The sequence below is a fragment of the Sapajus apella genome, unplaced genomic scaffold, assembly GCF_009761245.1.
Source record: "Sapajus apella isolate SASKATOON/1434 unplaced genomic scaffold, GSC_monkey_1.0 scaffold9, whole genome shotgun sequence".
In the NCBI taxonomy this organism is placed as follows: Eukaryota; Metazoa; Chordata; class Mammalia; order Primates; family Cebidae; genus Sapajus; species Sapajus apella.
Window position 1 is genome coordinate 15,568,190 of NW_022436949.1, and position 14,067 is coordinate 15,582,256.

Sequence of the window (14,067 nt, forward strand, 5' to 3'; positions counted from 1 at the left end):
ACCTATGAACAATCACTCAATCCACATCTTTGTGAAACTTGTTGAACATCAACACTTCCATAAAGTATACATAATGATATATAGAAAAAACTTAGAGTTAATAGTATTTCTACTAATATAAGTATTTTCAGTCTTTATGACATTATATAATATTACATGATATTGAAAATCAGGAAGTCATGAGTATTTTCCAAAGTAGTTATACTCTCTTGCTGTCCTTGCTTAATCTAATGCATGCTATATATTTTTATTGTGGTAAAACACACATAGCATGATATTTATTATTTAAATATTTTTAAGTGTACAATGCAGTAGTGTTAACTATGTACATCATGCACAAAAGATCTCCCAAAAGTTTTCATTTTACAACACTGAGATTCTTTATTCATTGAACAGTGAATGCTATTTATTTTTAAAGGAGAACTATGTCAGGTCAAGGGCCTGCACAGAAAATTGTTCTTCCCAATATTCAATTATTATGGTAGCTATGGTTATTTTTCATCTGGTACTACTGACCATCCCATATTATAGCAACAAGAATTAAGAACTATCATTCAGCATCAAAATGTAAATTCTCAGGACTTTTACTATTTAATGATTATTCTGCTAAATAACTATTAATAATATAAATAATAGTTAACTATATATAGAAAATAAAAAGAAATTATTGTTAATGACTAGCAAGTAGCTAATATATGTAACACCTTAAATATATTTGCTATGAAGTTTTTTAAATTTGATATGTAATCAAAGATAGATGCCTCTGGATGTCCAACAAGATAATAAAGTTTTCATAAACTATTTAAGGTATTCCCATTAAATATATTCTCTTTTTTCTAAAATGAATGTTTGCAAAACTGTATAGTCAAAGTGATACTTTTCTGCTAATTTAGGTTGATGTCAGATTATAGAAGGCATGAATCCGTTTTTAGGAGTAATCAGTGGAGAGAATTAGTTTTATTAAGCTTTCACTTTTGGGCCAGTGGTCTTGAGGTATAAAAACTATGAAGAAAATGATGATTTTTAAAAAAATCATTATAAAATATTTACTACCTGGAATAGTTCCCCTAAATAGATACATGAATACCAGAAAATGGGTTGTTTTACAGATCTCTGATATCAGGATTGGCTTTCAGTCCTAATATTAAACGTACTAGGAAAAAGAAAATCTACTTATTTGTATAAAATTATTTTTAATGTTGAGACAAAAAATAAAAGTAATTCTAATAGCTAGGTTAACTGTCATTATTTTTTGTGTAATAAACAATGTATATTCATATATTTCTCCTTATTTCATATACTTACATATTTCCATTTCAGTTAAATATATTTAATGAGCAACTAATACATTTTATGCCCATAAATCAAGACATAAATAATTGCCGTAAAAGATATCTACTGAGTGATGTGTGTGTGTTTATTATTACTACAAGAAAAGTATAACATAAATAATAAAGAATACATTGTAATGTTTGATTCCTAACTTTGATACTTTCTGTGAGCCCTTGGACAAGGTATTATATCTATTTGTTGTCTCCATTTTCTCATCTAAAAAGATGCAGATGATAATAATAACTTACCATAGTATTTGTCCTGAGAAGTAAAGTAATTGAGCTATGCCAAATTAGTTCTTAGTAAACTGACTGCCAAATAAAACCCATTTAATACCCATGTTTTAAATATTTTTTTAGTCTTTTTCATATATTAAATGTAATCAGTAATACTAATATTTGGCTTATGTGATGCTTTAACTAAATTGTCTTTAATAATATTATTTTGCTTCCCCATTATATGAAACAATAAAACCATCTATTTCTAATTAGTTTATATTTTAAAAACTAAATAAAATTTAGATAATGTTAGAAATATTTATATGTGCTAGCATATAATAATTTCTGAATCTAATATCTCTTAGCAATATATTCAAAACCTATGTATTTTCTAAAATAGATAAGTATTTCTTCTTAAATAGCACATTTACAAAATGTCATAATAGTTATTTATATTAGTATTCTATTAATGTCTGCTATCACATAATTTTTAATTATACTAAGGATTTAACTTAAAACATAGAACTATATTTGTTTTAAAAATTTCTACTTTGTCTTAAAATCAATGATATAAATATTTGAACTCTTTATAAGATATTACCTTCCAGATTTATAATATATTTTATAATATTACTTGTTACTATATTAGCAACTTCAGGGAAATAAAAAGGTACTAATTAAACTTATCATACATTTAAGTGTGTTGAGATCTTTCCATTTTTTTCTCCATCACATAGGTATATGAATGACAGTAACTTTTCTTACATGTAGTGTGACCACAAAAATTACAGAACTCTAAAAGTTGTAGACTCCATGTGAAATGTTAGAACCAGTGTCCCTTTGGGCCTAATTTTCCTTTCTATTTCCCCTCTTCCCTGACTTCATGCCTAGCCTAGACTATGACATTTACAAGGAACTTGTGAAAAGTATCCAAACACCACAAACATAACACAAATAATGAGCTATATATAGAGAGAATTTTTGCTAGTTTTGCAGGTGTCATGGGACTCTACAAATGTGGTCACATCAAAGTGAATATACCTAAACCACCAGAGTTCATCATCCTGCATTGCACAAAGGCAAGTATATTAAGTCTGTTGCTTTTCACCATTTAGATATGCAGTAATTGTTGGTGGTATTGTCAAGAGACTAGCAAAAATAATTATGAGTGAGGTCATTTAAATTTCTTCTTTATTTCCTCTTTCAGGTTTTCTTTGTAAAATATATGTTAGCTTTGTGAGAAAATTAGTGAGAACCAGTAATGTGGATGCTACTACAGATGTTACCATTTGGCATGAAGGCTGAGGAGAGGCATGGCCACAGGATTGATAAGTGTGGGGTTGCCATAACAAACTACAGACTGTGTAGCTCAGCCTACAGAAACTTACTTCCTCACAATTCTGGTGGGCAAAAATCCCAGAACAAGTTGTCAGTGGAGTTGGTTCTTTCTGAAGCCTCTATCCCTGGCTTGAAAGATGACTGTCCTTTCCATGTGCCTTCACATAGTCTTCCCTCTGTGTGTGTCTATATCCCATTCTTTCTTATAAAGATCCCAGTTATATTAGAGGATGGCCCTAACCTAATGAATCCATTTTAGCTTGCTTACCTTTTTAAAGACTTCTGAGGGATTGGATTTCCACACGCGAATTTAGGGGGAGCCCGGTAGACATCTGTGAAAACCAACATTGGCTTATCATTCTGTATGTAAGGTTGAAGTTAAATTCCTCATTGAGCAAAACATTGCTACTTGGAGCAAAATTATTTGAAAGGGTGTTTCACACCTAACAACTTGTGATAGTGGGAAAACTAAGAATGAATTGAGAAAGTCAGAAAGGGAGAAACGTTTTAATTTAATTCCTGGAATAGGAGCAGAAGGTAAAAGCCCACTAGGAATTTTACTATAAATTAAAAACATAAATACTGCAAGACTGATAGAAGAGTCTTGAGAAAATTATAAATATTTCATGTTTTCTAGGAAATTATAATTAATTTTCAAGTACTGTAATAAGATACATATAATCATAATAAATAAGGCTGAAAGGTATATTTCATAACCTAAAATTTAGTCTTTTAGAAAGGTTAATAAACAACTTATCTGAGAGTAAATAGTTCAGGATTCACAGAATACTTACAGAGGTCAAAAATACCTCAGAGTATAGTGGCTCCAGCAGTCACATAAGAACTAAGAGTACAGGGATAAGTAGCTTGCACAATTGTTAGTTTCTAAACTCCCCTCTGTTAAAACAAGAATAAGCTATCTGTCGCGCTTATCTTTAAATAGCCGGTTGAGAAACATGAACACTTATAAGCAATTCTCATGTGGATAAAGCAATTGTGATCAGGAAAATGCCACACAAGATTTATGAGACAATGGATTGTTTCTGATCCATCGTTTTATAATCAGTTGAAAACAACTAAAGGATAAAACAATTTAAAAGAATGTGAATATTTGTAATGAAAATGGTCATTAATATGAAAATTCAGTGTTATAATATTATGGATATATAACTTAATGAGCATAATAGATGTGCTATGCTGTATCACTCTTCTTTTCTAATGCTTGGATTGCAATAGCTTGAAATTAGTAAAAAGTAAGGACTACAGAACTATATTGTCTAAGTTCCGCTCCCAGTCTATCACCTAAGAGCTATAAGAACTGAGTCATGTTACTCAACCTCTGTGCCTTAGGTATTTATCAGCAATAATTGCTTCATAGTGTTTTATGAAAATTATCTTTGTCATCTCAACACATTCTGCTCGAAGATAAGACTTATTTATATCCAAGTTTAACTATTTCCTCCAAGAATGTTCTTCAGGACCTAAAGTGTGACCTCCAAAGCTCAGTTAAGTATACCCCTCTCTATGGTCATCACAGTATCATTTATATTATAAGGCATTATCAGATTAAATTGCAATTCCATAGCAAACTGAGAGGTTGTGGCTATGTGGAATAGTTTTGTATCTCCAGTGATTTGTACTGTCTGACATATGATAGGCAATCAATAAATATGTATTGAATAATGTAATGCATTTTTAAAATATATTTTTAAAGAATATAACCTGAGAGCCTGAAGGAAACAATTCATTTTCCATAGTCCAATGATGTATATGTATAAAGTATCTGAGGAGCAAGTTTTATTATTGTCTTTCCCTCAAGCTGAAGATATTCTTAATAGCTATTTTATTATTCTACTAAAGAGAAAACTTCACAGTAAGAGAAAATAATATTACAAAATTTGGTTCACTGACCTTGACTTGAAGATAAATAATGGAAAGATCTTAACTAATTCAAATACAAATGCATTGTAAAGAAATATATCTGTAATTATTTTCTAGAAATGCAACTATCATTTATATTTATATGTAAATGAATAAGTAGGTTTAAAATAGAATTCTTGGGTTTTGCCAATGTTGGTAACTATGGCAAATAATAACAAAACAACATGTCATTTTACTAGAATGTAACAATTCCAGCCTCATGAATCAGAAATCTGGGTTCTAGTTTTAGCCTACCACTTTGTTGCCAGTAGATGCATGATTATCTCAGTGGTTTTTAAAATATTTTAATAGAGGAAATCATTTTTAAGAGACAATTTCTGTGTATTTTGGAGCAGTTTTAGAGTCAAAGCAAAACAGCAGAAAGTATGGAGAGTTCTCATATACCTATTGCCCCTACCATGCATGGATAGCTTCCCTGGCAAACAACATCTCTCTCACCAGAGTGGTACATTTGTTACAATCAATGAAGCTACATTGATATATCAGTATTATCCACAGGTCATTGTTTACATTAGGATTCACTGTTGGTATACATTCTTTGTTTTGTTTTTTTTTTAACCAACATATAATAACATGTATCTGCCATTATACTGTAGTTATACAGAATAGTTTCTGTAAGATTGCCCTAAAAACCCTCTGTGCTCAGACTATTCATCTCTTCCTCCTGCAAACTCCTGGCAACTACATAATTTTTTACTCTGTGCATATTTTTGCATTTTCCAGAATGTCAAGTAATTGGAATCACAGAGCCTGCAGCCTTTTTAGATTGGCTAGTTTCACATAGTAACATTAATTGGGGTTTCCTCCATGTCCTTTCATGGCTTGACAGCTCGTCTATTTTTAGTGCTGAATAATATTCTATTGTCATAATATATTACACTCTTTCCATTCACCTACTGAAAAACATTTTGGTTGCTTTCAAATTGTGGTAATTGTGAGTAAAATAACTATAAACATCAATATGTCAGTTTTTCTGTGGTGATAAGGTTTTTAAATTTTTAATTATTATGGGTACATAGGTTTTTATATTTATAGGGTACATGCAATATTTTGATACAGGCATACAGTGTGTAATAATCACAGCATTGTAATTGGCGTATCTTTCATATGTGGTCATACGTTTTAAACTCCTTTGGATAAACACCGAAGAACTTGATTGTTGGATAGAATTTTTAAAGAAACTTCTAACATGTCTTCCAAAGTGTACCTTGCACTCCCTCAGTAATGAATCTTGCTCCACATCATCACCAGCATTTGTTATTGACACTGTTCTGGATTTTGGCCATTCTAATATGTAAGGCATGACATTTCATTGTTTTAATTTGTAATTCCCCAACAACGTATAATATAGGGCATGCTTTTATATCCTTATTTCCTAGTGTGTATCTTCATTGGTGAACTATTTTGTCTATTTTTTAATCAGGATGGTCATTTTCTTATTTTTGAGTTTTAATAGTTTTGTCTATTTTGGATAGCAGCCCTTTTTCAGATGTGTCAGTTGTTAATATTTTCTCCTGATCTGTGGCTTGCCTTCTCATCTACTTGCCTGAGAGTCTTGTGTTTTTAACAGAGAAGAAATTTTTAATTTTAATGAAGTTTAACTTATCAATTATTTTTTGAAACAGAGTCTCATGATCTCTGCTCACTGCAATCTCCATCTCCTGGATCCAAAGCTCAAACTCCTACATGGCTGGGATCACCATGACATGTGCCACCATGCTCAGCTAAGCTTTGCCTTTTTGTTAGAGACAGGGTTTCATCATGTTGGCCACATTGGTCTTGAACTCTGACTTCAAGTGGTCCACTCTTCTCAGCCTCCTAAAGTGCCGGGATTATAGACATAAGGCACTGTGCCTGTCCCTATTTCTTTCTTTTTAATTTTTTAAAAAGATTTATTTCTGTGGATACATAATAGGTGTATATATTTATGGGATACACGAGATGTTTTGATACAGGCATGAAATGTGAAATAAGCACAGCATGGAGAATAGAGTATCCTTCCTCTTAAGCATTTATCCATTGAGCTGCAAACAATCCAATTACAAATTTTATTTTAAAATGTACAGTTATCATTGACTATAGTCATCCTGTTTTGCTATTAAATAGTAGGTCTTATTTATTATTCCTATTTTTTATACCCATTAAACATCTCTACCTTCCCCTACTCTCAGCCCTCTGTGACCAAATAAACCAAATGTGTCATTTTGGACTTTAGGGAACCTAATATCCTGCTAAACCTTAAACACTGACAGCAATTAAGGCCTCGTCTTCAGGCCCAGTAAAAGATGCCAATCAAAAGCAGCTGCATTCCTGAGACACGGGGCCAGAAATTAAAGCTATTCAACTCAAGGTTCAGGCACTATGGCAGAAGATGTGGGCATGTGAGATTGTAAGGGCCAATATTGAGAGATGAAATAAGTCCAGTTTCTCTATAAATTAATAATTGATGTCAAAAGCACACTGATATCAGACAAGCATATAGTCCCCTGTGTCAGATTAACAAGGTTTTCTTGAAGAATTAACAAGCTCCTTAATAAAGGTTATAAAAGGCTTATAGAAGTTATGTCTTATGGTAGAGATTAAAATTTTATAGATTCTTTACAAATTTAGAAAAATAAATTTAATTGGCTTCATGCTGTCTTTATTAAAGCTTATTGTTTGGAAAATTAAGTCTCCTCTCTAAAAGAATAAAGGTTTTTGCCTTTTTTTTTTTTTTTTGGAAATCCTTGAGTTATCACTTTAGTTAAATGAATGACATTTTATAATGACCTGGAATCCTATTTTGTGATATCAAGTGTTTTATTTAAACCGTTGATATTTGACAAACTTTCCAAAATCAAATAATGCCTTTTTCTGACTTAATTAATTCTTTAAGATACTAGGTTCCCTAAAGTCCAAAAATGACATATTTAATTTATCTGACATAAAAATTATAAAGGAAACATTATAAAATATAAAACTGTCTTTCATTTTCTTTGGGCCAGATTTCTATAAATATATTATTGGTATAGGTTCCAAAATTATGGAAAACATCTATAATTATGATATACCTTAGTATATATTATCAGTAATAATAATTATTATAATATAAATTGTTGTATGCCACAGAGATAAAAAATTTCTTGTCAATTGTATCTTTGACTATGGCTGCCCTAAAACTTTTTGTCATTCCTGGACAATTGTTGTATTGTATTGTTCCTCTTTAGAAGGTGGTTTTATAATCAGCTGTGAAACTCTACCAAGTGTTCTTGAATGCAAGTTTCTGATAACTTCGGAGACTGTGACATCAGGATAAAGAAAATAACTTCAGGACTCTTGGACAGCAGAAATGTTAATGAATATCAAGCAGAACAAGAATTAATTGCATGAACTGAACTAATAGAAGACCAAAATAATCTTTTGATTTTTTGCTTAAAACCGTGCTGATCCTTTATTTTTCAGAGTCAGTGAAACTACTTTTGAGCTATTGGCAGCTTTTAACAATTTAGTATACTCCTGTGAACAAAATTTGGAGCATTTGCCTCTCTCTACTCAATTTCTCAAGAATTTGGAAACTACTTATGAATGTTCTTAATTTATGGCTATACAGTTATTTGCATAAGTGCAATAAGAATCTGTTTTCATTGTAACAGGATGCTATTGGAGAAACTAGTTATTTTAACCCAGGCTTTGACTACAATGATATTCTTTCCTTTAAGGAATTAAACTTTACTTATGGAGCCAATAAAAGCCCCTTGGGAAAACTGATCTCATACTTCACCAACATAGTCCCTGTACAGGGCTCCTGACCTGTGGTCAATAAAGCATGACACTTTCTGACAGGCCCAAGAGCCCCAAAATTATCTTAGGACCTCAAGAAAAGAGGAATTCTCCCAACTCTTACATATTTGATGGTACAAATCCATGGATGAGCTTGGCTTTCAGAAAGTTTTTTATAGGAATACTACTATGGAACAAAGTTCCATCAAAGCCAATTTTAAAAGACGGTGCAAAATAATTATTCTTCATACACTTTATACAAATAATCTAACCAAGTATAACAAAGCAAATCGGTCCTACCATAATTTGTCTTCAGTAAAAACGGGAAACTGGGGAGAGAAGACTTATGTTTCAAAAACTATAGTACACCTGTTGTTAGATGCTAGCCTTGCCTAATGTTTTTCAATTTTTACTATTTTATACCATCTTCGGACACCCAAATAACTAAGCTAACTGAAAAAGTGAAGCTGGGAACTGATAAGGACAAACCTGCCTCCATTCTATTCAGTCATCCCTCTGCTCACTGAGGTAAATGCATATCTGATTGCCTCCTTTGGAAAGGCTAATTAGAAACTCAAAAGAATGCCACCATTGTCTCTCCATTCGCTGTGAATTGGAAGCCCCCTCCCTGCTTGGGTTGTTTCGTCTTTCCGGATGGAACCAATGTACATCTTACGTATATTGATTGATGTCTCACGTATCCCTAAAATGTAAGCTGTGCCATGTCATCAGGATGTCCTGAGGCTGTGTTATGGGTGTGCATCCTCAATCTTGACAAAATAAGCCTGTCTCAGATATTTGGGGGTCACAAGTCAAAAGAGATGATTTTGGAGTTTTAAGATTTGAGACTGTCCTGCTCGATTTGGTTTGCATATGACCTGTAGTACTTTATTGGCCAATTTCAGGCAATTTCAGACATTATTCAATGTCTGTAATCCCATTGTGTCTTGGAACTAACTTGCTTTAGAATTTATAGGCTCTTAGGCAGAAGGGACTTGACATGTCTCAGATGAGACTATGAACTTGGACTTTGGCTTAATGCTAGAATGAGTTAAGACTTTGGGAGAGTGTTGCTGTGAAGGCATGATTACTTTTAAAATGTGAAAAGATATAAGATATGGAGGGGCCAGGGACAGAAATGATATGGTGTGGCTCTGTGTTCCCACCCAAATCTCATCTTGAATTGTAAACCCCATAATCCTCACATGTTGAGGATGGGACCTGGTGAGAGGTAATTGGGTCATGGGGATGGTTTCCCTGATGCTATTCTCGTGGTTTTTTGTTTTTTTTTTTTGTTTTTTTTTTTTTTTTTGAGACAGAGTTCCTCTCTTGTTTCCCAGGGTGCAGTGCAATGGCACACTCTTCTCAGCTCACTGCAATCTCTGCCTCCCAGGTTCAAGCGATACTCCTGCCTCAGCCTCCTGAGTAGCTGAGATTACAGGAATGAGCCACTGTGACCAGCTGTGAGTGAGTTCTTTATAGCAGTGTGAAAATGAATTAATACACATGCTGCCTTTATAATCCTTTCTTAATTCTTGACCTTTGGGAGTTTGAGTATTAAATACCTTGAGGTAGTCTTCTTTGGGATAAATCTGCTTGGCATTCTATAACCTTCTTGTACTTAGATATTGATATCTTTCTCTCGAAGTTCTCTGTTAGTATCCTTTTAAACAAACTTTCCACCCTTGTATCTTTCTCTACCTCCTCTTTAAAGCCAATAACTTTTAGATTTGCCTTTTTGAGGCTATTTTCCAAATACTGTAGGCAGGCTTGATAGTTTTTTTTATTCTTTTTTTCTTTTGTCTCTCTGACTATGCATTTTCAAATAGCCTGACTTTAAGTTTATCAATACTTTCTTCTGCTTGATCTACTATTGAATGGCTCTAATGCATTCTTCAGTGTACCAACTGCATTTTCAGGCCCCCAAATTCTGCTAGATTTTTAAAATTATTGTAATCAAAATTCTTTCATGTAGTATTCATGAAAGAATAGACAAAAGTTACATTGGTGCAAAAGTAATTGCGATTTTTGTCTTTAAAAAGATGTCAAGAGCCACAATTACTTTTTCACCAACCTAATAGATCAACGGAACAGGACTGGAAGCCCAGAAATAGATCCACATAAATATATTCAACGGATCTTAGACAAAGATGCAAAGGCAATATAATTGGAGAAAAGGCAGTCTTTGAATAAACAGTGCTGGAACAACTGGATAGCCACAAGCAAAAACTAGATGCAAAAGATTATGTACCCTTCATAAAAATTAATCTAAATCAATTATAGACCTAAACATATGAGACAAAACTATAACATTCTTGGAGAAAATATAGGAGAAAATCTAGGTGACCTTGGGGATGGTAATCACTTTTTAGATACAACACCAAAGACATACATAATCCATGAAACACAGAACCGATAACAGAAAGAAGTGGAGCAAGATGGTGGAACAGAGGGTTCCATCAAGCCTCCTCCACTCTCACCCCTGCAAGGACGCCAAGTTAACAGCTATCTACACAGAAATAAAACACCATCATAAGAACCAAAAACCAGGTGAGCACTCATAGTACCGGGTTTTAACTTCATATTGCTGAAAGAGATATGGAAGAAACAGAAAAAACTGTCTTGAAACGATAGCACCTCCCCTCCCCACCCCTCACCCTGGACAGCAGCAGTGCAATGTGGAGGGCATATGTGATTGCCATCGCAGGGGGGGAACACGGTAATTGTCAATCATTGAACTCAGCGCTGTTAAGTTAGAGCAGAAAGGAAAATCAGAATAAACTCAGATGGTGCTCATCCACAAAGACAGCATTTAAACCACCCCTAGCAAGAGGGGAATCGCTGATCACAGGGATCTGAACTTGAGTGCCCACAAGGCCCACCACTAGGAACCAAAGGGCTCTCAGTCTCTCAGAAAACTTGAAAGGCAGGCTAGGCCACAAGAACTGCAACTCTTAGGCAAGACCTAGGGCTGAAGGGACATGCAGCATACTGAGACACCAGCTGGGGCAGCCAATGGACTGCTGGCATCACCCCTTCCTTAATCCTAGGATGTACAAATGAGATTCCTTTCTTTGGCTTGAGGAGAAGAGACAGTGGGGAGTACTTTGTCTTACATTGGATACCAGCTTAGTCACAGGAGGATAGGGTGCTGGTTAGTCATGAGGCCCCTGTTCCAGGGCTTAGCTCCCAGATGACATTTCTAAACATATCCTGAGCCAGAAGGGAAACTTCTGCCTTGAAGGAATGTTTAGAGATGAAGGCTTTTGAGCGAAACTGAAACTTTAAAAATGTAGAAGCTGAGTAAAAGGTTTCTGTTGCATTTCTCCTCATTTGTTTTCACTACTGTAATCCTATAGGAGCCAGAGACAGCTTCTATAAATATGCAGACTTAGTAGGAGTTGGTATTCATCTATTCAATCTATTGAATAAGAATTCACTTATTCAATGAGAAGTCATTTATTGACTAATATGAGTCAATGAATGTTCAAAGATCTATATTTATAGATATATATTTAATTATTTTCTTTATTTTTAACCCAAGATATTATACTTTGCTTACTGTGATATAAAAGTTGTTGCTTTTATTTGTTTGCTTGTTTTTACTTTCATGGTATATTTCAATGGAATTTTCTTACTCTTTCTTGTATATTTTTCTACTCATTTTCTTTATCCATATTCAACTATATCATTTCAAAATAACCATTTTGCCTTAAATTATCAAAAATGATATACTTATTCACTTAGATTAATTTCATTGGAGATTAAAAAGAAACAAAACATGATATATGAAAAAGAGCTTCCTGCAATTTATAATATTTTTCTAATGTTTCTTGTGTATCATGATGCAAAAATTGAATTGAAAATATAGTTTGGCATCCCTACTTTATGAGAAATTATTATCAGTAACAAACTGAATGTTATCAGTCATGTAGTTTCTGTCTTTAGATATGGTTGACTACATAAATTTTCTCTTTTCATACATTTTAATTTCCACCCATAATATTGATAGTTATGCTAATATAAAACGGTCCTGCATTCTTCATCTTTTGATTTTATATTTCAGACTTACTTTAAGAATACTTTTGTTTGAGAGGAAGCCACATATTAATGTAATAAAATTGATGAAATAAAAATTGGTAAAATATATTATACTCAAAATAATAAAAATATTAAAATAGCTTATACTTATAAAACAGGTTCTTATGAATTATTCCATAGTGTTTTTTTAAAGTTTAAGATTTTCAGGATTATGATTTTTAGCCCTCACTTCTATATACATGTGCTACTATGTCCTAGTACTTAAGAGTTCATTAAAAAAAATTGAGGTGTTTGGGTTTTGTCATTCAGTAGCATATGTTTTATTGACTGTAAATGTAATAATGTTATCTGTATTACAATCTATTTAGGTTTATTTTAGTTGGTATTGGCCTGCATGTGTTTTTCATTTCTTAATTTTAAAATTTCTGTCTTTTTATACTTTGAAAACACCACTTAGTTGAATCTTTGTTTGCAATCAGACGATCTCTGCTTTTTAATGGGCATACTTTCAGACATATTAAAATTATGTGTGTGATTATTTATATCATATTCCTTTTGATTTCAAATTGTTATTTAAAAAAATTGTCTTTTATCTCTTAATCCCTATTTGAATTTTTGTTTTCCTTGCCCTATTTACCACCACATTTTATATTTTTCTCTTTATTTCTACTTCCCACTCTCCACAGTGGTTACAAAAACAAATGTATTACGTAGAATTAATTTCAATCTTAATGTAAACAATGGCTTGATAATTATTTTAAAATAATATACAAGTTTTAGTGCATATTAATCCAAACGCTACAAATCTAAACTGAATACCATTGCTGCTCAGTATTTAACTTGGTACATTATCTAAAACCTCTCAATTGTACAGGTGACCTTGAATTTACATTTATTATACAATTTTATAGGTTTTCCATTCCTTTTTTATCAAAGATAAACTTCGTGATCATTCTTCAGAAAGAATATGTTCCTTAGAATTACCTTAAGTTGGCTAAAATTTATTTTTAAGCAGGGTTATTGAAAAAACAATTGAGTCATTAATATTTCTATTTCTAAAGTTAAAAGTTTTATAACTTTTCATGCATGTGTATAGCTACAAAACCATCAGCTCACTCAAGAGGATAAATTGCATTCATTATTGATAAATGTTTCCTAGTGCCATATTGTGATAACCTCCTCTACTGATCTGCTTTCTGACACTATAGCTTACATTTTTAATATTTATTTTTTAAAATTTTATTTAAAGACAGAATCTCACCCTGTCACTTAGGCTGGAGTACATTGGGGTGAACTCGTCGCTGCAACCTCAGCCTCCTGAGTAGCTGGGATTACATTCCTGTGCCACTGTGTCCAGCTAAATTTTGAATTATTAGTACAGACAAGGTTTCACCATGTTGGTAAGAGTGGTCTCAAAATTCCGGAACTCAGACGATCT